The following is a 23,002-nucleotide window of genomic DNA, read 5'->3' as shown; positions in this document are numbered from 1 at the left end:
AAATCCATTAGAGGAATCCTTTACCAGCTAAGCCACTGAATGGGGAAGTCTGTGTAAACCCCTATTTGTGTGTCCCGTCTGTTGACAGTTGACAGTTTTGGTTGTTTGTAGTCCTTCCTTGTTGTCCATTCCTCTTAAAAGGGTTTGTTATGAGCGCGCAAAATGTTTGAGAGCCAGTAGATGGTAGACTCCACTAGCAGGGGGAGCGGGCTGCCCATGAATTGATTTCACCTCAGGGGTTGCGCTGGCTCCCCTGCTGGCGAGCGCTAATGGGAACTGCTGGTAGGGCATAAAAGCCCAAGGGGGTTCGCCTCGAGATAGAGAGCACCAGCGGAGATGAGAGGAAGCGGAAGCTCCTGACTTTCACAGAGGGCACAGAGGCCCTCTGCCGAGTCGAGGGACACCCGCCCGATCCATAGTCTGTCCGCCTATCGGGCGTTGGCAGTTCTCTCTCTCCCATCCGGGGTCGAGAGAGAGCAATTCGAGTGAGAGCAACAAAGCACTTGGCAGGCACTGCCTCCAGCCCACCACCCCCGCTAGTAAGAGCCAGAGAGAGTGGGGTCCTCTGCAGCGCTGCCTATTCCGTCAGGTAGGAGAGGGAAGAAGTGAATCTGGGAGAACGCTCCCGGCGTGTGCCATCCCTGGTTAACACGCGAGCAATTGTTTTTCTGAGAATACGTTAAGTAATATTCCCTACTCCGGGCGAGTGGCTCTGTGGAGTCGGGTTGTTTCATTACAGTAGCGTAGTAGAAGTGGGTTTGAATGATCATAGTGGACACCGCGCGGGAAGGCGCATTGGGTGCAGTGTAGGTGTTGGTCCACTGTGAGTGGTCCATGTCCGGCCATTCTCCCGGACCCTGCGTCGACCTGTTGGTCATGAGAAGTACCATTATGCCCTTTTCAGTTGCCCTGCTCTGGGGCAAGTACTTCTCCCGTCGGATACTGGCACTCAGCCTGCTCTGTGAGGGAGTTAGATTCCCACCAGGGTAGAGGAGCATACAGGACGGGTGGCTTCACTGTTGCGTGATGCTTTTGTGTTACTCAAGAGATACCTGTGACAGGAATGGTTATGTACTTATCAAATGTGAAAGTGCTCATTTTCAAGAGGTAACTGTGACAGGAATGGTTAGCTATTTATCAAATGTGAAAGTGTTCATTCTCAAGAGGTACCTGTGAAAGTAATGGTTAGTTATGTATCAAATGTGGAAGCATTCATTCTCAGGAGATACCTGTCACAGTAATGGTTATGTACTTATAAAATGTGAAGGGGCTCATTCTCAGTAGATACCTGTCATAGGAGAGGTTATTTATTTATCAAAGTTAAAAGTGCTCATACTCAAGAGATACCTGTGACAGGATTGGTTATTTATTTATCAAATGGGAAAGCGTTCATCCTCAGGAGAAACAGGTGTTAGGAATGGTCATTTATTTATCAAAGGTGAAAACGCTCATACTCAGGAAATCCCTGTGAGAGACATGGTTATTTATTTATCAAATCTGAAAGTGTTCAATCTCAGGAGAGACCTGTGACAGAAAGGGTTATTTATTTATCAAATGTGAAAGTGTTCATGCTCTTAGGAGAGCCCATCGCAAGGATGGTCTTATTGATTAATTACATGGAAAGCACTATTTCCTGAGGTGATCCTCAAGGATATATGTGATATGCTAATGAACCCATGTGAAGCCAATGCTATGTGAAGAGAGCCAATGACAACTGTAAAGGATGCTTTCTTTCTTGTACTAGTAGGGAGCAACTCTGTTAGCAGTTTAAAGTGTAATAGAGATCCTGCGTATGTATTATTTATTTAACATATTTCATTAAATAAAACAAAAGCGGATTACACTAAAACGAATAAGAATGTGGCCTCATTACGAGGCAGGCGGTCCCGTAATAAAGGGTGCCGGTACAGGACCAGCACCATTCATTACGGGATGCCTGATAACGAGGTCCCCTAGAGGGACCGGGAACAGACGTCTGGTAAAACCAGACGTCCTTTCCGGGTCCCGCGAGGGGACCAAGTAGCTAATAATAGGCCCATTATTAACGGGCCCGTTATTAGCTCCATCCCCATTCCCATTGAGCCCTGTGGGGGCTCAAATGGGAATGGGGAATGGTTCTGTGCATGAGGAATTACCGGGTCCTCCAAGGTCAGAATGACCCAGTAATTCCTCATTCACAGACCCCGGTACTGGAACCCGGTATGGAGGCAGCCATGCCCTTATTAAGTAATACTCGTAAAGAGGCCCGTCTGTTTATTGGGTCAAAGGTACCCAAGCGCGGGTCTTCCTTGAGGGCAAACCCCTAGAGAGCCCTCACTAGACCCCACAGATATTACAGCCACCCCCTCCCCCCTTGTGCTATTCATTTTACATGCACATGTAGTAAGATGTTATACTCCTATACTCCGGTCTCCTACAGGTAGCTACTCACTCATTCCTACAGAGAAGGATAAAATTACAGGGAGAAACACCTTACATCTGCAAGGTTAGTGTTAGGCGGAAACCTGTGCAGTTCCCTCTGGGACCACTGCAAAAGATTTAGGACTACAGGTTTTTGGCAGTAAACCCACTTGGTAGCAGTCTGTACCACACAGATTCACTTGGTAGCTGTGGCTGAGCAGTCAGACTTCCCTCAAGAAGAGTTAGGCAGTATGTGGAGTATACAAAATAGGGCAATTTACACAGTAGAACAAGCAAACACGGAACAGAGCTTCGGTGTAAAGATATATAGTTATTTATTTATAAAACCACATCTATGGAAAACACACTGGCACTAATACGGCAAACAACTTCAATCACAATTACTATAAGTAAATCAATCCCCCTAACAATAGTTTGACAAGTCTAGGTTCAACGGCACCACTTATTTGCAGACAGAGGTGAATGCTTTAACCTAGATGGCACTCTAATATTCGTTAGGACGGGAGAGAAAAGGCAGGGTATGAAATCAACTCGGTACCAACACTTTTACGAACAAATGCAAGGCAAGCAAGGCAGGGTCTACTGTAGATCGCAAAGTTCAGAGGCCAGGCCCACTTGGAGAGAGGCAAGGCGATATGTCCCAAAAAGTATCACAGTGGAAATGCACTTCGAGTCTTTGTCGCAAATTGTTATAGAAAGATTGGACCAGTTCAGAACAGAAAGTTAAGAAAGCTTGGAGGCGACCCAATGGAGAGGCGAGGATAAGACACCTCACACTAACCAACACAAGGGAAGCCAGGCGGACACGGTACCTTGTATGTGGAGAGACAGCTCTGGCGGGGGCAGTTGTTCGTGGTGGTGGATGCAAGTCTGGGCTTTGCCAAGAGAAGAGATGCTCTCGTCGTCGAAGGAAAGTTGAAGATCGTTGCACCAGGGAAGAGACCAGCCGCAGAGTGCTCCATCACAAGGTACCACCTTTTGGTCGCGGAACGGGTTAGTGGCTATCCGGTTGCCGGGGTGCTCAGCACGGGCAATTCGACCACTACGCCCTGGAAGTGAAGAAAAAGCAAAGGGGACTGGTTATTCCCACCAGTCAGGGGAAGAGACTCTCCGGCGGGGAGATCTCCTCTGTCATGGGGAAGTGGTGAGTCGGTTCAGCAGGGCTCCACCGGAGGTGTCATTGTTGCAGGTCGGCTCAGCTTCACCCTCGTCTGATTCTTAGGTCCTCTGGCGACTTCTGAAGATCCAGTCCCAAAAGCCCTGCTTTTATGCAGAAAACCCCCATTCATTCAGCCTAGCTGTCAATCAAAACACGCTAAGTGGTGAGCGGGTGGCTCACCACTTGGGCCAATCACACCAGAGTGCAACTTTAGTTGGCAAGGCAACTCAGTCCAGGGTGCCTAAACCCCCTCCCACACTCCCTGTGGTACCCAGACAGAATGGCACCACTTTGGAGGGTCTCTGTACAGAAGCCCGCCAAAAGTGGAACAAAGGGCTCAACCTTTGGTTTAGGAGTCAGAGAGACGAACACAGATGCCATTTTAAAAACCGAGTTCTGGCAGAAAATACCAACCGATAGATTTATTTAAGATAAATAAACCGGTGGTATGTTAGAGATTAACGAGAAAGAGTATTAACCTCGAACAATGGGAAGAATCCCATAGAGTTATATTCGGGGTCGAATATAACGAGTAGTTTCCACTGCCACCAGCCAAAACTCGACGAGGGGGGACGGGACAGTGCCCCCTCGAGTAACAGACCCAGGAGTAATCGAATTACCCCTACTAGTACATCCACAATAGGATGGTTTGTACTAGTTCTGTTAGTAAATTTAGGTCTAGTAAAGCCAATGGTGACTTTACATGCCCGGGGAGACAGTAGTCAGTCCCCGGGTATGGAGTCTATGGTGGGGATCCTCTAGGACGCCCCAGTGTTACGGCACGGAGGGTGCGGTGTAACACACATAGTAAAACATATGAGACCCTAAGGAGTAAAAGACCCCATAGCCCATAGAACACATTGACATTCAAAGGAATTAACCACATTCATGTCCAAGAGAGGGAGAAAAAAGTCACACTCTTGGCAGGATGGAAAAAAACAAACTCCAGAAATCCAGCAAAGCTGCTGGGGGACTCACTAGGTTAGGAAATTCAGCCTAAACAGAGAATTCTCCCTAACAGGTAGCCATTGGGAAAATGATTTAACACAGCATACCACAGCATTTGCAGCACAACAAACACATGCTCTCTAACAATACTCAAAGCAATTGGGAAATTATATCATGCACAGGTCATTACGAGTTTGGAGGCACCATGGCTGCCTCCAAACCCGTGTCCGGGTCCAGGTAGTCGGAATTGGGACTTACCGGGTCATTCCGACCTTGAAGGACCCGGTAAATCCCCATTCTGAAAAACATTCTCCATTCCCATTTGAGCCCCCATAGGGCTCAATGGGAATGGGGAAGGAGCTAATAACGGGGCCGCAAATAGCGGGCCCGTTATTAGCTCCATGGACCCTTAACGGCTCCCGCTAAGGGACCTCGGAATGTGGCAGTAGGGGGTTAACGGCACCGGCATCCTTACCGGTCCCGTTAACACCCTACCGCCATACTCGTAATGACCCCCATGTTTTTTGACAGTAGTCAAGTAATAAAGCCCTGTATTTCCACACATGTATATTAAAACTGAAATTCTGAAATGCTGGATCAAATTGACCAGGTTACAGGGCATTAATATACTTTTGACCAGTTAAAGACATAGGGCCTCATTAAGAGATTTGCAGTAAGCCAAAAATGAAGGAGAAATGGTAATACCGGCATCGACTACCAGTCCGGGACATTACGAATCGACCAACCGCATTACCGCCACCACCTGAACCGTGCCCCTCCGTATTGGCATGCGGGCGTACACGCACCCTTCGTGGCGGCAATACCGGGACGCGGCTAACAGTAGAGCATCACAAGTCATGCGGGCATGCACCCACCGGCATCCCGAAGGCTGTAAATAGGGACTCAACAATGCCGGTATTACAGGCATCGCGGATCACCTGTAAATAGCAACCTGCTGTGTTTCCAACTGCCAAAGATGCACACAATCACCACAGGTGGAGGCAATGGAGTCTGTCCCAGCACAAAAGGAGCACACGCGCACACCACACCCCTTCCCACACCAAAATGATCCCACTTGCAGTTGCAATCTTGGGGCTGGAGGACAGGCCTGCATTGCTACACCAGCAACAACAACAGGGACCACAGAGGAGACGCAGGAGGAGAAGGAGGGTGAGACAGGCCCAGCCAGTTCCACCTGTACAGCCAGTGGTACCACGTAGGCAGCCACCAATCCCTCACATCAGAGCCAGCCCATACAACCTAACCCCTGACAGATCCAAACCCTGTACTTCCTGGACCGGGACACCATCACCACCATTGTGCACATGATACATGACAACATGGTCAGCCTGATTGAAATCTGCAATGCCATCCCCCCTCTACTGAAGGTAGTGTCTGTGCTCCACTTCCTGGCCACAGGCACCTACCAGCGCACAGTGGGGCAGCTGCATGGCATAGCACAACCTTTCTTCTCACGCATGCTGAACCAAGTGCTGGATGCCCTCCTGAAGCACGCAAACAACTACATATCCCTACCACGGACTGCCCAGGAGCTCTTAGATACTAAAGTTGGCTTCCATGCACTGGCAGGCATGCCCAATTGCATCAGTGCCGTCGACTGCACCCATGTTGAATTGGTGGTCCCTCATCCATGGAGCTGGTGTATCGCAATCGTAAGCTATACCACTCCATCAATATGCAGATGGTATGTGACTCCAGCAAGATGATCACACATTGTTGTGCCTGATTTCCCGGATCTACTCATGATGCAATGGTGCTACGGAACTCCTCGCTACCGCGCTACATGGAGCGACATGCTGGATGATGTGCCTGGCTGCTTGGTAAGTCGCCTGACAGGCCCGTGGCAGTGGAATGGGGGGATGCATACTCCACCTGGGTGTGATTGGGGGATGCATACTCCACCTTGGTGAGATTGGGGGGGGCATACCCCACCTGCGTCCACCTGGGTGAGATTGGGGGGGGATGCATACTCCACCTGGGTGAGATTATGGTGGTGACAGGACAATGACCATACAGCAAAGCACTGTGGCTGAAAACATCCCAACCTGAACATGACACATCAATGTCATACAAAAGATCAATGCTGCACACCAATGCCAATATGCCAGACTTTCAAGCAGGCCACATCCCTCAACGCGTCGACTGCTTATAATCTGAGCGTACCGTCTGCAACACTATCCAGCAACATGCAGTGAGTATGCGTAATGAACATGACTGCAGCAAAGCACAACAAAGGACATGCACCCATGAGTGTCCACAAATTAATCCGACCAAGGGAATACACTGATTGTCACTGGCCCTCCACCACAGTCGTGCTGCATGCCAGCATGGAAATACAAACCGATGAATGACAAATCATGATGAAACTGCCAATGCTGCTAGTAGGAATACATACAGAGTACTATACAGCACCTATATGAGGCCAAATACAGTGGTAGGCATCCACAGTACATCTGCAACAGTATGCAAGTGAACACCCTGCATCATCTGGATAACGCAATCCACACCTGCAGACCATAGTACAGTACACATTGTGACAAATGAGCATGTGTACAGACATCCAGGGACATGTGCATGACAACCCCAAATAGCTGCAGGAATGAGAGTAATGAGTACAGGTGTCATGTCAGAAATTGACTCACACATACCTCATTGTGCTCCCATGCAGGTGATGCTGGCTATCCCTTGAAGCCGTGGCACCTTACCCCTGTTCGGAACACATAGAACAGTCCCGAAGAGGACTATAATCGGACTCATACCCATACCCGTGTTGTGATTGAGCAGACCTGTTGAAGGCACGGTTCCGCTGCCTCAGCAGGTCTGGTGGAGCACTCCTTTACGGGCCTGAGAAGGTGGGAAAGATCACCATGGTCTGTGCCATGCTGCACAACATTTGCATCCAGAGAAACGTAGCACTGCTACCTGATATTGACCTGCATGCACCGGGTGAGGATGAAGATGATGATGGAGGAGAAGCAGCACCCCTGCCAGTTCGCGATGCACAAGATGGCCGTGCTGTGTGCCAATCAGTGATTGATGATTTCTTCTGAAACACTGGGATGCTGATGGTTCTGTGTTAGTACTACACTGGGCAATGGGATCATGTGCATATGGACACAGGGTGTGTGGGGAGTTGGGCACTGTGCACTGTCATGTATTGAATAAACACACACGAAATGAACAATGTCCAGTCATGATATGATTTTACACACAGCGGTATATTGAAAACATTGTGGTTGAACCCTCACCTCACACACACCCTACCCCTCCCCCCAACTCCCCCAAAACCCCCAACGCCCTGTACCCCCTTCCTCCAACACCCCCAACACCCCTCCAACCAACACCCCCACCACACCATACCCCCTCCCGCCAACAACCCCAACATCCCATACCCCCTCCCGCATTTACATCCCACACATGATGTGCTATGAATGTTTTCATCTAAATGCAGTCAGTACATGCAGGGTGGCCCTACTAGTGGCGGCATCTCTTATGTTCTGGGGGCTGCATATCTGTGTGGTGTGCGCTGCGCCTGGTGAACCGGACAGGGCTGGTTTGAGCAGAGCCTGCAGGTGTGTTGGATGCAGTGGAGGTCCCTGCTTGTGGATCTGACGGTGCAGGACGCTGCTGCTGCAGGTGATCAGCAATCCTGCCCAGGACCTGCATCACTGCTGCTAGACTCTTTTGGATCGCCATCGTGTTTTTGTTCATGGCCATGATGTTTGCAGCAATTGTCCCACAGATTTCCTGGTGGGTCAATTCACCCTCCGCATTGTACTGCCTGACCAGCTCTATCATCTGATCCTGGCGGGCCTCCATCCTGGTCATGCAGGCCTCCATGTCACAGGTGGCTGTGGAGGTGGACGGGCCACTTGCGGGGCGGGCCAATGGAGGGGTGTCCTCTAATGGGGACCAAAGATGTGGACTGCCCGGTACTCCGGGCTGGTGTTGATGGGTGCTGACTGGGGTGCCCTGTGTGGTGTGCTGGGGGCTCGGCCCATGTGCGCCATCCCCATGGAGGTTGTCATCCATGTCTGGTAGGTCTTCAACTTGGCCCTCTCCCTCTGCATCGCTATGGGGGGCTGAGGCACCTACCTCCCCGATTGAGCTGGTGGCAGCAGACTGGGTGCCATCCGCCTCTGCCTCCACCACAGTGGACAAGTCCAGTGTAGTTGTGTCTTCAGGTGGTGTCTCAGATGGTGTTTGCTTCTCCTGTGGCCTGCCCTGTATTTGTGGTGCTGCTCTGTGTGGCAGTCTGGGTGTTGATATTGCCGAGAGGTTGATGGTCTTGGGCCTTCTTGGCTGGGCCTGGATCCCTTGGCGGGTGTCGTGGCCTGTGCGGCAGCCTCCTGGCCATCACTGTCAGCATCTGTGCCTGTGGGGGACCAAGAGAGGCAGGGCTTGAGTGATGGTGGTACGTACATGATGCATACCTTGGTGTTGTTCAGTTGTTCCCATTTGATATATTGCATACTTGTAGGTGTGGTGGACAGGGTGCTTGCAATGGGGGGGCCATAATGGCATACGTGGGATACTCACAATTTAGCACTGGTGTGTGCTGTGTGGCCTACCGTTGTATTGCGGTTTGCATGATGTGTGACATGTGATGTTTTGCTGTGTGCTGGGTGTCTATTGGTTATGGGATTGGCATGCAGCATGCATATCAATGTGACAGTGTTTGGGCCACCATTTGGACATGGATATGTTTATGCATGTATGATGGGCCATGCATTGCCTTACTTCGCTATCACATTAGTTGTGCTATGTCATGCTTTGGTCATCTGTGGTTTGTGGGGACACTCACCTCCATCTGCCGATGACGGCTCTCCCAACTCCACGTCTCCAAAAACCTCCATCGACTCCATGCTAATGGTGGTGCTACACGTCTCCTCCCACTTTGTCAGTTTTGTGGGAGAGTGATCCCTGCTGCCTGTTGCCAGGCCCTCCCTGCGGTTGGCAAACATGATGTTTCGGACGCAGAGACGTAGGTCGTCCCACCTTTTCTTTACGTCCTTCACAGTGCGGGTGGTGGTGCCAACTGCAGGGACCTTCCTCGCCACCTCCTCCTAGATTTCGTTTTTGCGCAGTTGGGCTGGGCGCCTTAGGTCTGGTGCAAACACCTCATCAGCATGGGCAACCAACGTGTCAGCTAGCATATTTAGTTCATCATCAGAGAACCTCTTCTTGCGCAGGCGGGGGGTGGATTTCCTGGTAGCTTTGGACATTTTCTGGTGATTGGGGCTGCTCTCGACTCAGTACAAGTGCTCTGAATGGAGGATTGCGATGGATTGTGTTTTTTAAGATGGCCACCAGCGCATTTCCCGTTCCGGCGCAATGACGTTACTTCCGGGTCCGGTATTACGGACCCGGTATTAACATGATGGTATTGCTGGGTCCGTTATTTAGGGGTTGCTCATGGGCGGAGGCTGTAACAGCGGGTTTCGTGATGCCACTATCGGGGGATTAGGGGTCTTTAACGGCATGGTGGTGCTGCCATTATCTGCATGGAGGTACGCGCGTGCACGTGCTCCCGTAATCAGCCGCTATTTGTGGCATTGAGGGTACACAGAGGCACTAGTAGCACCATGCCGGTAATGACAGTGGCCCTCATTACGACCCTGGCGGAAATCGAAAAACGATGGCGGAAATGCAATACCGCCATCGAATAGCGCTCGGTGCGATCATGACCCGTCACCGCAAAGTACGATGCCATTAGCGACACCGTAGTGAACGCCAACACTAACTGCACCAAGTACGCGCGCGCGCGCCATGCCAAACCGTAATTACCACCATGGCGCAACGGTACGCGAATTCTGACCCTAGCGGACATGCACCTAACGCCATCAAGCACGGCGGAAAGTACCATTCCGCCATGGTGAGAAGTACGGCATCGCGAACCAACCGTAAACGGCCCTACTGAGTGCCTGTACACCGCTCCCTGGCCACATTGTACAACTCCCCGTAGGTGCAATGAAGTCACACAATGCAACCAGTGAAATGTACTAGTCATCCATGCCTGCCAACGAACAAATGAATCTCAAGAGGGGCCAATGGGAGCTGCAGGGCACAGATGGCACGAATACAGAAGCTATACAAATGGACATGACCTCAGTCTCCCACCAAGAAACGCACGCAAACACAGGCACCTGTGACCAGTCATATTCCGATAATCACATCATTCCACCAATCCAACTGGCTGACCGGCATCTGTTACACAAAAGCTAATCCCCCGCCCCTGAGCATGACATCATCAAAACAGTCATATTGGCAGCCCTTAACCCTGACCTCACTGGGCTTCGTAGGCAAACGCGCCCAGCACAGTACCACGCAACTATACTCCGAAGCTGGAACCCAATGCAGATCTCCTCACAATACATCGCTCCCCAAATAGGAATATGCCACATCACTTGCAAAGAAGAACGCTACACGGTTCATATCAGAATAGAAATTTAATGCACAACAAATTCACCAAGCCCATACAGCCATTAGGCCATGAACTCCAAAATACATTTCACCATTGTGGGCTGCATCCACAATAAATGACCAGCTACTTCTTGTGTGACGCCCTGTTCCTTCATGGTACACAGGGGCTACATTCTCGTACGAAAAGGCAACATGGAAGCGCCTAGAACCGCAGGGCCGTCCCAATAGGGAGGCACTAGTCCAGCTGAAAGGCAGAAATGTTGCTCCTAGCCACTAGTACTGCGTAAGGGCATGTGGCCCATTGGCGATCGTTCCATAAGATCGTAATGCTGCTCCACTGATTAACACGAAGCAGCAGGTGTCGGGAGTAAAATCCATCTGCAGGAGTGGCATACAGATGGCAGTGGCAAAAGGGGAGGAGATACCTGTCACCCAAATGAAATGAAAAAGAATAGTATGGCCATCAGAACTTCATTTGAATTACTCACTTCAATGATCACACCAAATCCACAGCCATATGCATGCTAGCCCACTCCAAAGGATCATCACCACCCAAAAACCACTTGCGAATCACAACTATCTATATCGAGGTGAAAACACTATCACAAACGAGTGTTCCTGTGCATGCGTCTGTTAAAACAGAATCCATCAGATGGGATTGGTAACGTGCATAGACACAAGTGTCTGAAGGCGCGTCGAGACAGGGAGGGCTCAACAAGGCCAGATAGACGATGGTCCCACTATGGCAGCCCTGCATCACATAGCGCAGGGGAGGTGGATAGATTCCAAGAAGCCCTGTACATGGCAAACTCTGTATCAAATCATCTGTCCATGCATCCATACATCATTCCCTCATCCCGTAATGAAAACGCCTGTTTCCATACTCACATAACATGTGAAATTTCCATTGAGTCTGTGCGTTATGCAGCCTGCAAAATCCACTGTGCCCCAGCCCGTAATTCCAGTGTTGTTAAGTAACATGTATTTGGGAACGTCCGGCCTTATCGCCCACTTCGCTATTGCGCATCCCAAACTATTCATATCAATCATTGCATCCTCGCCATGGCCCCTGTCCCAAGGACATTGAACAATAGAACGTTATATTTGCAGTCAGACCTGTGGGCATCTCCTCGCCGCTAGCTGAAAACCAAAAGCGCCGCCCTTCGAATTCCTCATTTGCAACATCACGTCGAAAAGGCATCTGTGGCCGCTTGAAATCACAAATTAATCCATCTAGTGCGGCTGTGTGTGAAAATGGCAACTGCCTTCACTCACAAATGGGACGCCCCGCCCGTCGGTGTACCTCGGTACAGTGTTGCATGAGGGTCCACCGTTACTCGAGTACTACGTTCCACTGACGCTTCACAAGTCTGTTCGCGACTGCAAAGATAGTATGTGAAACAATGGGACCATAGCAGAATGAACATATCAACCAATGTTACACTGCCATCGGGTACAAATACATGATTGTAATAGCAAGATGCCATTCGTCGAATTGCAGCGTTGTGTGCGGGACGTGCTCGCCCAAAGGGGAGAGCAGCTTGCACAGGTGGAATGAATCACCACAGGTGGAGGCCATACAGCCTGAAAACACATAAATTGCACACCCAGCCTCCTCCCACAACCACACCCACTCCGAAATGCTACCGGCAGGACTAGCTATGTTGGCCCTGGGGGACCTGATAGCACTGCAAGTACTCCAACTTCAAGAAGAAGACGAACACCAACTACAACCGGCCGCATGGAGGAGACGCAGGAGGAGGAGGAGGGCAAGGCAGGGCCAGCAAGGGCCGCCAGCACAGCCACTACCACCACGCAGGCAGCCCGCAATCCCACGCCTCCGAGCACATCCGTTCAACCTCACTGATGAGCAGATCCACACCCTCTACCGTTTGGACCGGGACACCATAACCGCCATTGTGGACATGACACAGGCTGACCTTGTCAGCATGATAGATAGCCCAACCGCCATCCCACCCCTACTGAAGGTGGTGTCTGTACTCCACTTCCTGGCCACAGGCACCTACCAGCACACAGTCGGACAGTTGCATGGCATATCACAGCCACTGTTCTCACGGACACTATTGCAAGTGCTCGATGCCCTCCTGCAGCACGCAGACGACTACATCTCTCTACCACGCTCGGAGCAGGAAATTACCAACACAAAAGTGGGATTCCATGCACTTGCCGGCATACCGGGTTGCATTGGTGCCATCGACTGCACCCATGTGGAATTGGTCGTCCCACATGCCATGGAGGCCCAGTACCGCAACCGAAAACAATTTCATTCTCTGAATGTACAAATGGTGTGTGACTCCAACAGGATCATTACACATTGTTGTGCCCGATTCCCTGGATCAACCCATGATTCTATGGTCTTGAGGAACTCTACAATACCACGCTACATGGAGCGACACGCAGGGAACAGATCCTGGCTACTCGGTGAGTCTCATTTCAAGCATGATGATGTGGGGTATGTGATGCGGCAATGACCTGGCAGGAAGGGGGGGGGGTGCGTACATAGCAATGGCATTCCTCAAAATTCCTTTATTGTCCACATACAGGTGATGCTGGGTATCCACTGAAGAGATGGCTCCTCACACCAGTCCGGAACCCACGGGACCAGCATGAGGAGGACTACAACCATGCCCACTCACGTACCCGTGTAGTCATAGAACAGGCATTCGGCCTACTGAAGACTCGTTTCCGCTGCCTCAGCAGGTCTGGCGGGGCACTCCTGTACCGCCATGAGAAGGTTGCAAAGATGGTCATGGCATGTGTCATGCTCCACAACATGTGCGTACGTAGAAATGTGCCCATGCCCCCTGACGCAGAAATGCAGGCACCTGAAGATGGTCATGATGAGGGTGGGGATGTGGCAGCACCTCAAGGAGTCTGCGAGGCACAGGAGGGCCGTGACATTCGTCAGCATCTCATAGATGCATGCTTCTAGCACTCACGCCTGGTGGCTGATACATGGACACGGGACTCGTGGCACTGTGTGTGTCTGGAACATGCACAATATGGACTGTACGCCTATAATGGCCTCGTACACAAAGATCAATGTCCACACATCTCATTGGATGATCGTGCATTGTTTATGGCATATGTGATATCATGTTAAACACCCTATCGACCCGCCACCCAAGTGAGCCCAACACACCCCCTCCACCCTCCTACCTCCCCCCCGAACACCAGTGTCCAAAGATGCTCATTGTCAGTGGGCAGTCGCTATTGCAAGCCCCCTCTCGGGGTATCAGGGGCACCCCTGCCTGTGGAGCACAGGTTCCTCCCAGATCTACGTTGGGGGCTGCCCTGGACGGAACTTGCAACGGATGATGTCTCTGCCTGCTCACGTCCATGCATGTCCCTAAGGGTTTGTGAGAGCTCAGTGAGCACACGGCGCACTGCGGCAAGTTCGGCACATACGTCTTTGGACGTCGCATGCAGTTCCCCCCTCAGGCTCTCGGTGCTTCTCTCCATTTGTACTCTCAGGCTCTCGGTGCTTCTCTCCATTTCTACTCTCAGGCTCTCGGTGCTACTCTCCATTTGTGCCCTTAGTGTCTCTGTACTTCTCTCCATTTCTGCCCTAAGTGTCTCAGTTGATGTTTCTATGTCTGCCTTAGTGCCCCCACATTCATCGGTATGGTCCTTGAGGAGCGTGGCCAGTTGCTGCTGTTGCACGATTACCTGGTCGAGGGACTGTTGCCTCTGCTGGGCCATGGCCATTTGCGGTGGTGTCACAGAGTGGCTGGTCACCTCATGTTGCCTTGCCACAGGGCTTGTGAGGGATGGCCAGTCGTCCTCTTGTGGGTGCCCCTGCGTGGTATCCTCATGGTGTACGGGATGGAACAGACAGGGGGATTGAGACAGGTCATGGATGGATCTAACTTCGACATCCCCGTTTTCTGTGTCGGAGCATGCTGCCATTAATGCAGTGTCACCTATGGTGCTGCTGCCACCAGAAGCAGTGCCTACTGTGGCATCCATTGGGGGGACCTGTGGTGGTGCTGTTGTGGGCATGCTGGCTGCTGGGGTGCCTGTTGGAGTTCCCTCCTGTGTGCTGCCACTTGATTTGTGCTGCTGCCGTGTCTTGATGCGTGCAGCTGAGGTGGAGGGTCTTTGGCCGTTGGTCTTGGCCCTCTTTGCAGGTGTGCTGGTAGGGGTGTCCTGGAGCTCGTCGTTTGAATCGGACCCTGTGGTGGAGTAAAGGAGGGCGAGCGTTATTAATGGGTCTGTGGAAATTGGAATGGCAATGTATCACATGCATTGGGGTGGTACCTGAGGGTGATTTGGGTCGGGGCCTTGGAGGTGGTTTCATTTGTGTGTGGAGTGAGGGTGCAGTTGTTTTGCAGCCTGCAGTTAGGGTGTGCCTGCTGCACGTGTAGAGGGTGTTTTTAGGATTTTTAATTATTTATGTATTTGATGTGAGTTTTAAAGTGTGCTATCAGGCCTATGTATGTGGACGTTCTCCTGGACATGTGTTACTGTTGCACTATGTGGACACGTGGTACTTCACATGATTGGACATTGTGGTTTTGGCATTGTTTTATTTGGGACACCTACCTGATTCTTCGGATGTCTGCACTCCTTTCTCCATCCCTCCGACTCCCTCTATGCTCTCCATTCCAATGGTGGAGGCACAGATTTCTTCCCAGGGGGTCAACTTGATGGGTGATTCCGATCCTCCCCCGGTAGCTGTGGCAATGTTGCGGTTGGCAGAAAGCATGCTACGGACACGTATCCGCAGGTCGTCCCATCGCTTTCTGCATTGCTGTGGGTTGCGGGGTGCGGTCCCCACCGCACTTACCCGCTGTGCCACCAGGGCCCATATGGCCTTCTTGTTCGCAAGTGCCGTCCTGGTCATTTGCGTGGAGAAGACGGCGGCAGCATTCTCCTGGAGGGTCTCTGTGAGCACGGTGAGTTCCTCACGGGAGAAGTGGACCTGCCACTTGCGGTCGCACGCTTTCTTCGCTACTTTTCCCATTTTTCTTGGTTTCACTAGGGTGGATGACGGGTTGGGATGTGTCTCAGGGTAGTATTTTTAATGGTTGTGTGGAAATTGTGGTTTTATAGGTGTACGGCGTGATGTTTCCCGTTCCGGGACCATGCTTTTACTTCCGTTTCCGTATATTTCCGGTCACCGTACTTTCCGGTTGGCGCTCACTGCGGTGACCGCTAAGATGGGTGGCGGTATTGCACCTAGGGCGCCGTACGGCGGCGGTGTGGGCCGTTTTGGGGTCATTTCCGCCATCGCGGACTTTGCACTTCCGCCATGGCGTGGTGCTCGTGCCCGATGGGTCAGAATGAGCCGCACTTTGCTCCGTCGTGCAATGGCGGAAACGCTATTTACGCTATGGCGGTCCGGTCGGTTGATTTCCGCAAGGGTCGTAATGAGGGCCAGTGTGTTTACCGCGAATTTCCTAATGAGGCCCATAATTTGATAAAAGAGAATTTCTAAGTGCAGCCATACAATTCTTATGAATTAGAGGGAGTTTGTCTGTTTCCATTGCCAGAAAATGACTATTGAAATATTTCAGATTACTTTACTCTGAAAAGAAAGGACCCTATAATAAAAAGATAATAAATGTTAAGTAAGATCGGGGGTTTAGTGTCTATACCTTCAGAGAATTATAGTTTCATGTCTTTGTTATTTCGAATGGAACCACTATTCTGTGTTCTTTAAAGATGAAAGCAAACTTTGTTTTACATGCATGCCCACACTAAAAATCAACTATTATCACATTTGTCACTGCTAGAGGGGCATATCTGACAAAGAAGTAACTTCTGCAACTTGGCTCCTTAATGTCTTCTCTGTTTGTCTACAAGGTTCTACGAAAATATTCCATACATACAATTCTGAAGATGGTTTTCAGTGAACAGTTTGTATGAAGCTGTCAACATTTATTTTTCATGAATAGTTTTATTTAAAAATCCCAAAAACAATGGTGTATGGTCACTACCTACAATGATTTCTGTATACACAATGCTGGGGCGGAGGGCATGCTTGCACCTGTCAGACAGAAATTAATTGTCTGCCTCAAAATCATAAATTCCTGAGCTGTTCTAGCACCTACAGGAGTTGGTGTCAACATTCAACGTAGTCTGTTTTTGGTCAATGCTTTGAGCTGCTAGTTTTAGAGTTCCAAGGAGGTTTGTTTGCAGAACATATTTTAACATTAACCAATGACTTGAGCAAGTGAAATGTTCTTCCTCTCAATCCTTACTTGGCTCCAGCATTGCCTGCCATCTTAGAAGGAACAGTTCAGGGAACAGATCCATCTCACCATGGAAACTCCTTTGGCCCTTACCATAACATTTGGCATGGCTAATTATTACTGGCTAGGAATGTAGGTGCGACATGAATTTGGATTTGTTCAAAATGTTGCTCTAACAGTCAACAAATGTCAATTTCTCTCCAATGCAGTGTGACAGCTTTTAACAGAATGAACTAATTGTATGAATCCCAAAATATACTCCTTTAAAATGGGTGGGTTAATCTAACTGGCTTTCTAGCAAGATAACGCATACTGAAGCTGAAGTCTTCTCTGCCCATCTTAATTCATAGTGTAGACAAAAGGAATTTCACCTACTTGCTGAAATAATTTTTATTTCATTTATCTTTTATTTGTGAAATGGTTTATCTAAGGAAACCTTACACAAAATGTAAGAATATAATACAATTGTTAGAGTAAAGTGCAAGAAGTGTTATCAAACAAACATATACATAATTGTATATATTTAATTGAACACATTTCCTTCTAGACATTATTATTAAGGTTAGGGGTATTGACTCCAAGACGCCATAAGGGTTATTTGTGTTCCCCTTTTAGAATGGGATTTCTCTCAGGGACATCAGCAAATTATTATTTTCAGTATGGTATTTATTGAGCCTGGACCTAGCTTTCAGAAGCAACGTAGCGCTTTCCAGAGGTATACACCATTACAGATACATAACAAAGCACTTTACAGGTGTACAACATTACAAATACATAACAGAGTGCTTTTCAGTGGTAACAACAGAGCAGATATACAGTGGGGGTTAGGATACAGAGGGGGGGGCAGAGGAGGGATACAGATGTACCGGGTAGTGGGGAGGAGAGTGTCAGTCAGAGTCGAGTGAGTCGGGTGACACGAGGGGCAACGTGATGGCCTAGGTGTTGAGGAGGAGAGACTCCTTGCAGAGGTGGGTCTTGAGTTCTTTTATGAATTGTAGGATCGTGGGGGGGGCAGTCTGATACTGACAGGGAGGAAGGAGTTCCATGGTCTTGGGGCATAGGCAGAGAAGGCTTTTTTTCTGGTCCTTTCCTTTTTGCAGCAGTGGATTTCAAGTTTGCACGTGTCCTGGCTTCCGGTGGTGCGCTGCCCACTGGAGATGCAGAGTTTCTCTGCAAGGTAGCTGGGTGACTTGAGGGTGACTGTTTTATAAGTGATAAAGCAAGACTTGAAGGTGATTTGTGCATGCAGTGGGAGTCAGTGAAGGTCGATGAGGGCCGGTGTGATGTGGTCGTATCTGCATAGACCCTTGAGGAGGTGTGCGGCCGCATGTAGGACACTTCTTAGGGGCACATTGGAGAATGACGGGAGGCCTTCAAGGAGTGCATTGGCCCCATACAGGTGGGATAGGACAAGTGCTTGATCAGTGGATTTAAAGCTGTCTACGTTTTCTTAACTATGTGTGTCTTGAAGGAGAGGTGTATGTCGATGTGGAACCAAAGGACTTGCTGCAGGAGGTGAGTTAGGGTGTGAAGCCATCAGACTTCATGGTTGATAGCCAGGTCTGTATGTATGGGTGTTCGGTGGTGTTGGTGAGGAGTAGGAATTTGAGCCAATGGACATCCTTGATTTTGAGTTATAGCTGTGTTGTCGGTGCATTGGTTGATGTGGATGTTGTTTGTGGCTAGGAGGGCTCCCAGCAGCTCCAGGTATAGATTGAATATCACTGGGGAGAGGATGGAACCCTGCGGGACTCCACAGGTGATGGGTAGAATTGGCGATCTAGAGGAGTCCATGGTATGGTATGGTGTTGTTTATTTATAAAGTGCCTATACACAGGTAAGTGTTTCAAAGCACTCAAGAAGGGTGGGAACAAGGGTAAAAACAAGAGGTCACTCAGAGCCCTTGCAATTCTGAGACAATAAAAGTATGCACAGGCAGAGTAAGTGCGTAATATACATTTAACAGTATGAGATATTGCAAATGGGTCTTACAGCGATTCTGAAGTTTTACCAGTGCGGTTAAGGGTGTGAAGACAAGGGAGAACAGAGAGACAATCTTCAGGCATGGTGCGTACGGTTCGTGCAAGTACACAGATGGTCACAAGCAGGGGGGAGGTCCAAGTGCACCCAGTCGGTGGAGACTGGGGTAAGTGCAGAGAGAGACACTCTCTTGGGTTATTTCTCAAGTGCAGAGAGTGTTGATAGGGTGTGGGGGCCAAGTGTGAAAGAGGACTGGCAGGAGTGCCAGGGACTTATAAGATTCTGAGTTACACCAGGCAGCCAGTCAGCAAGCTGTAAGGAAGAGGAGGGAGAGAGGAAAAAGAGCAGAAAACTAGGTTAGCAGGGTAGGGAGAGGGAGAAGGAAGAGCAGAAGAGGAAGGTCTTGAGGAGTTTCCGGAACCTAAGAAGATGTCAGAACCTCCCACGTCTATTCCGTGGTACGTGTCAAAACTGCCAGTTGAGCTTGTTGTGTAGAAGACAAATTCTTCCTGCCAATGTACTACTCAGGAGTACTAAAGGACAGATAGAGGTATATTGACAGAAAAACTGGTTGGACGCTCGAGGACACTGCTGGCTGTGAAAGAAACGCACAAGAATCAGCACAATGGATGCAACACCGTACAGTAATGCAGTCAGGGAAGTATTAAGAGGTAACCTGGACATATGACAGGAATTCCCTTAGAATGAAGAATGGTACTGACTCCCCGTTCCCAACCAGGAGATAATGTTACCCTGAAACAGATGGTGTAGTCAGAACGAAATGTAACCATAGAAAATGAGCATGAGAAAACACGTAACAAGAACGAACAGACAAAATTGGTAATCTCTAACCAGAAGTGTTTTTTGTAAAGCAGGCTGTTGGTATGGTATTCTCAGCAGAGACGTTGTTGATGTCTTGTAAGGATTTCCCTGATCCGCCGCCACAGGACACCTAAATTCCAATGTTGTTGTTTGTTTCCAAGTTTCCTTTTCCGACGGCACAAGGATGCCTATAAATGGCCAAGTCAGTGCTCAACAAAAAAGTCTCTAGTCCGAGCACAAACAAGACCTGTGTTCCAATATCCAAACGTGACCAAATACAATCCTGATAGAGTTCCTTATCGGCAATGATCGAGCAGCAAAAGACAATCCATGAGGCAAAGGGAATCCATGGACGGTCCGGGTCGAGGTTTCTCTGACTGTGGAATAGCAAAACGTAATGCAGCAGAAGTTTGTGGAAAAGTCTGAGTCAAATGCTAAAGTTCCTAAACAAATGACAAGGGGTAGGCAGGCAAGAAACATAAACAAGTATTTTTCAAAGCGAGAGTTCGTAACACAAGAAGCCACTGAAATGAAGCAAATTCAGAAGTGCCGTAGCGTCATTTGGGGCGGGGCTTTATGGAGAATCACCTGATCCGATGTACGTGCCCCTGCCATAACAGAGAACCAGCTGACAGGTGTGCAGGGTGCCATCGTCGCCATGGCAACCCCCAACGCCTACGGAAAGATGTGCAGTGCATGCAAAACCTGTCAGTGTTTACTCTAGTAAGCAGACGCCTTCTTTTACCAGATTTGGGTGGCAACAGAGGAGGAATAATACTAGAAGACGGGATATGACCACTTCCATGATTGGGGCGTGACTTATTTGTAACAATTGTTGGTTTTCAGATAGAAGATCAAGCTCAAGACAGAGGGTGGCAGGGACGCTGTTCCAGAGGGAGGCACCTGCTGAGGATAAGGCTCTCCCTCCAAATCTCTGCTTGGGGAACCAGCTGACTCACAGAATGTTGGAGGTAGATGAGCGAAGGGCTTGTGAGGGACAGTATTTAGGCAGGCAGCATTGCAGTTAGGTAGGTTCCAGGCCCCAGAATGCCTTGTGAACAATGCAGAGGTTCTTGAACTTGATCCTTGCAGCCACGGGGAGCCAGTGAAGGGATGTCAGTGCCGGAGAGATGCGGTCCCTGGACTTGAGGCTAAGGATAAGTCTAGCAGTTATGTTCTGGATGAGCTGCAGAGGGTGAAAGGCAGAAGAAGAGAGGTTGAGGAAAAGGCTGTTGCAGTAGTCCAGCCTAGAGCGAACCAGGGCTCTGGAGACAGTGATCCACTTGGGGAAAGTGAGAAAGGGTAGACTACCTCTGAGGAGGTGTAGCTGATAGTTAAGACTTTTTATAGATGTTCAAGATATGAGAGGAGAATGAGAGAGTGGAGTCGTAAATGACCCCAAGGTTTCTTGCCTCACATGTGGGTGTGGTTGCATAGCCAAGGGAGGCTGCTAGAGTGAAAGTGGGAAAGCGGGAGCAGGGGTCCCAACGCGAATGATCTCAGTCTTCCTGGCGTTGAGGCAGAGGTTGTTTGCAGCACACCATGACTGAATAGTGGACAGACATTCGGATATGAGCGAGGAGGAGGACGTAACTGAGGGTAGCCTGAAGGATAGTTGTGTGCCGTCCAAGTAGCACTGGAAGGTGGAGGTGAAAGTGGAAATCACACGGGCCAGGGCAGCCATATAGACGTTGAAGAACCAGGGGGATAGGTTAGATCCCTGGTGAACGCCACAGGTTGAGAGAGGTATACTTGAGAAAAAGGCTCTGAGTTCCACCTGGGATGGCCGGTCAGAGAGAAAGGGGGTCAACCACGCCAGAGCCTAATCTGTAATTCCCAGGGTGTCATGGAGGCGTGCGATCAGGATTTTGTCACCCATGTCAAAGGCAGAGGAGAGGTCAAGGAGAATGAGGACAGAGGGAGTGTTAGTGTCAAGATTTGAGAGCAGGTCTTCACTGGTGTTCAGAAGAGCAGTTTTCATGCCTCTAGATGCTCCAAAGCGAGATGGATGGTCATGGAAGAAACCAATATATTCAGTTTGGAGGGTCAGCTGAGGGATAGCCAACTTCTCCAGTAGTTTTCCCAGGAAGGAGTGATGGAGATAGGGTGGTAGTTTGCCTGAATGGAGGGGTCGGCAGAAGGTTTTTTTTAGCAGAGGCTGCACAAGGGAGTGCTTAAGGGAAGTTGGGAAAACTCCAGTGGCAAAGGAGAGATTGCAGAGATCAGCCAAGAATAGGGTGAGGGAGTCAATATTGCCTTTGATGGTTGTTGAGGGGCAGGGGTCCACCTGTTTGGATGAAGCCTTCATAGATCAGACTTGTCTGGTGACCTCATCAGGTGTGACGGGTGCGAGAGAATAGAGAGCAAGTGGAGAGGGGGCCAAGGGAGGCTCTAGTGTTGGTATATGCTGTGGTGAGGAAGATACGGTGGCAAGGATGTCTTGGGTTTTTGTGGTGAAGTGTGCAGCTAGGGCTGAGCAAAGATCCTGGGTGGGTGTTACAGAAGAAGAGGCTGCTGCAGGATTGGCCAGTTCCTTGCAGACTTTGAAGAGTTTGGCCGTGTTGTTTGATGCAGCAGAGATGCAGGCTTGAATAAAGACTCTTTTCTTGGAGCGGATGCATAGTCGAAAATACCTTTGTAGGAGGTGGCAGGCCAGTTTGTCAGATGGTTCTCCCAATGCATTCCATTTCCACTCAGCTGTCCTACACTTGCGTTTAAGAGCAGCCAGGTCGGAGGCGTACCAAGAGTTGCACTTTTTTGAAGGCTTCAGTCGGACAGGGGCAAGAGTGTCAAGAGTGTTGGAGATAGAGAGATTGAGGTTATCAAGGGTTGTGTCAGGATGGGAGTCAGCCGAAGGAATGGGTGGAGGAGAGTAGCTTGAGGCGAAGACACCCATCTGACCAAAATGCTTGCTGTTGGCGAGGTAGGACTTAAACCAGCATACGACAGGGTTGCTAATCTCCATGCGCCGTTGTAAAATGTCCGTAAGCGCCTTGTGGTCTAGGGAGTC

Source organism: Ambystoma mexicanum, chromosome 12 (assembly GCF_040938575.1).
Source record: "Ambystoma mexicanum isolate Mex_15411 chromosome 12, UKY_AmexF1_1, whole genome shotgun sequence".
Taxonomy (NCBI): Eukaryota; Metazoa; Chordata; class Amphibia; order Caudata; family Ambystomatidae; genus Ambystoma; species Ambystoma mexicanum.
Note: the sequence above shows the minus strand (reverse complement) of the source record.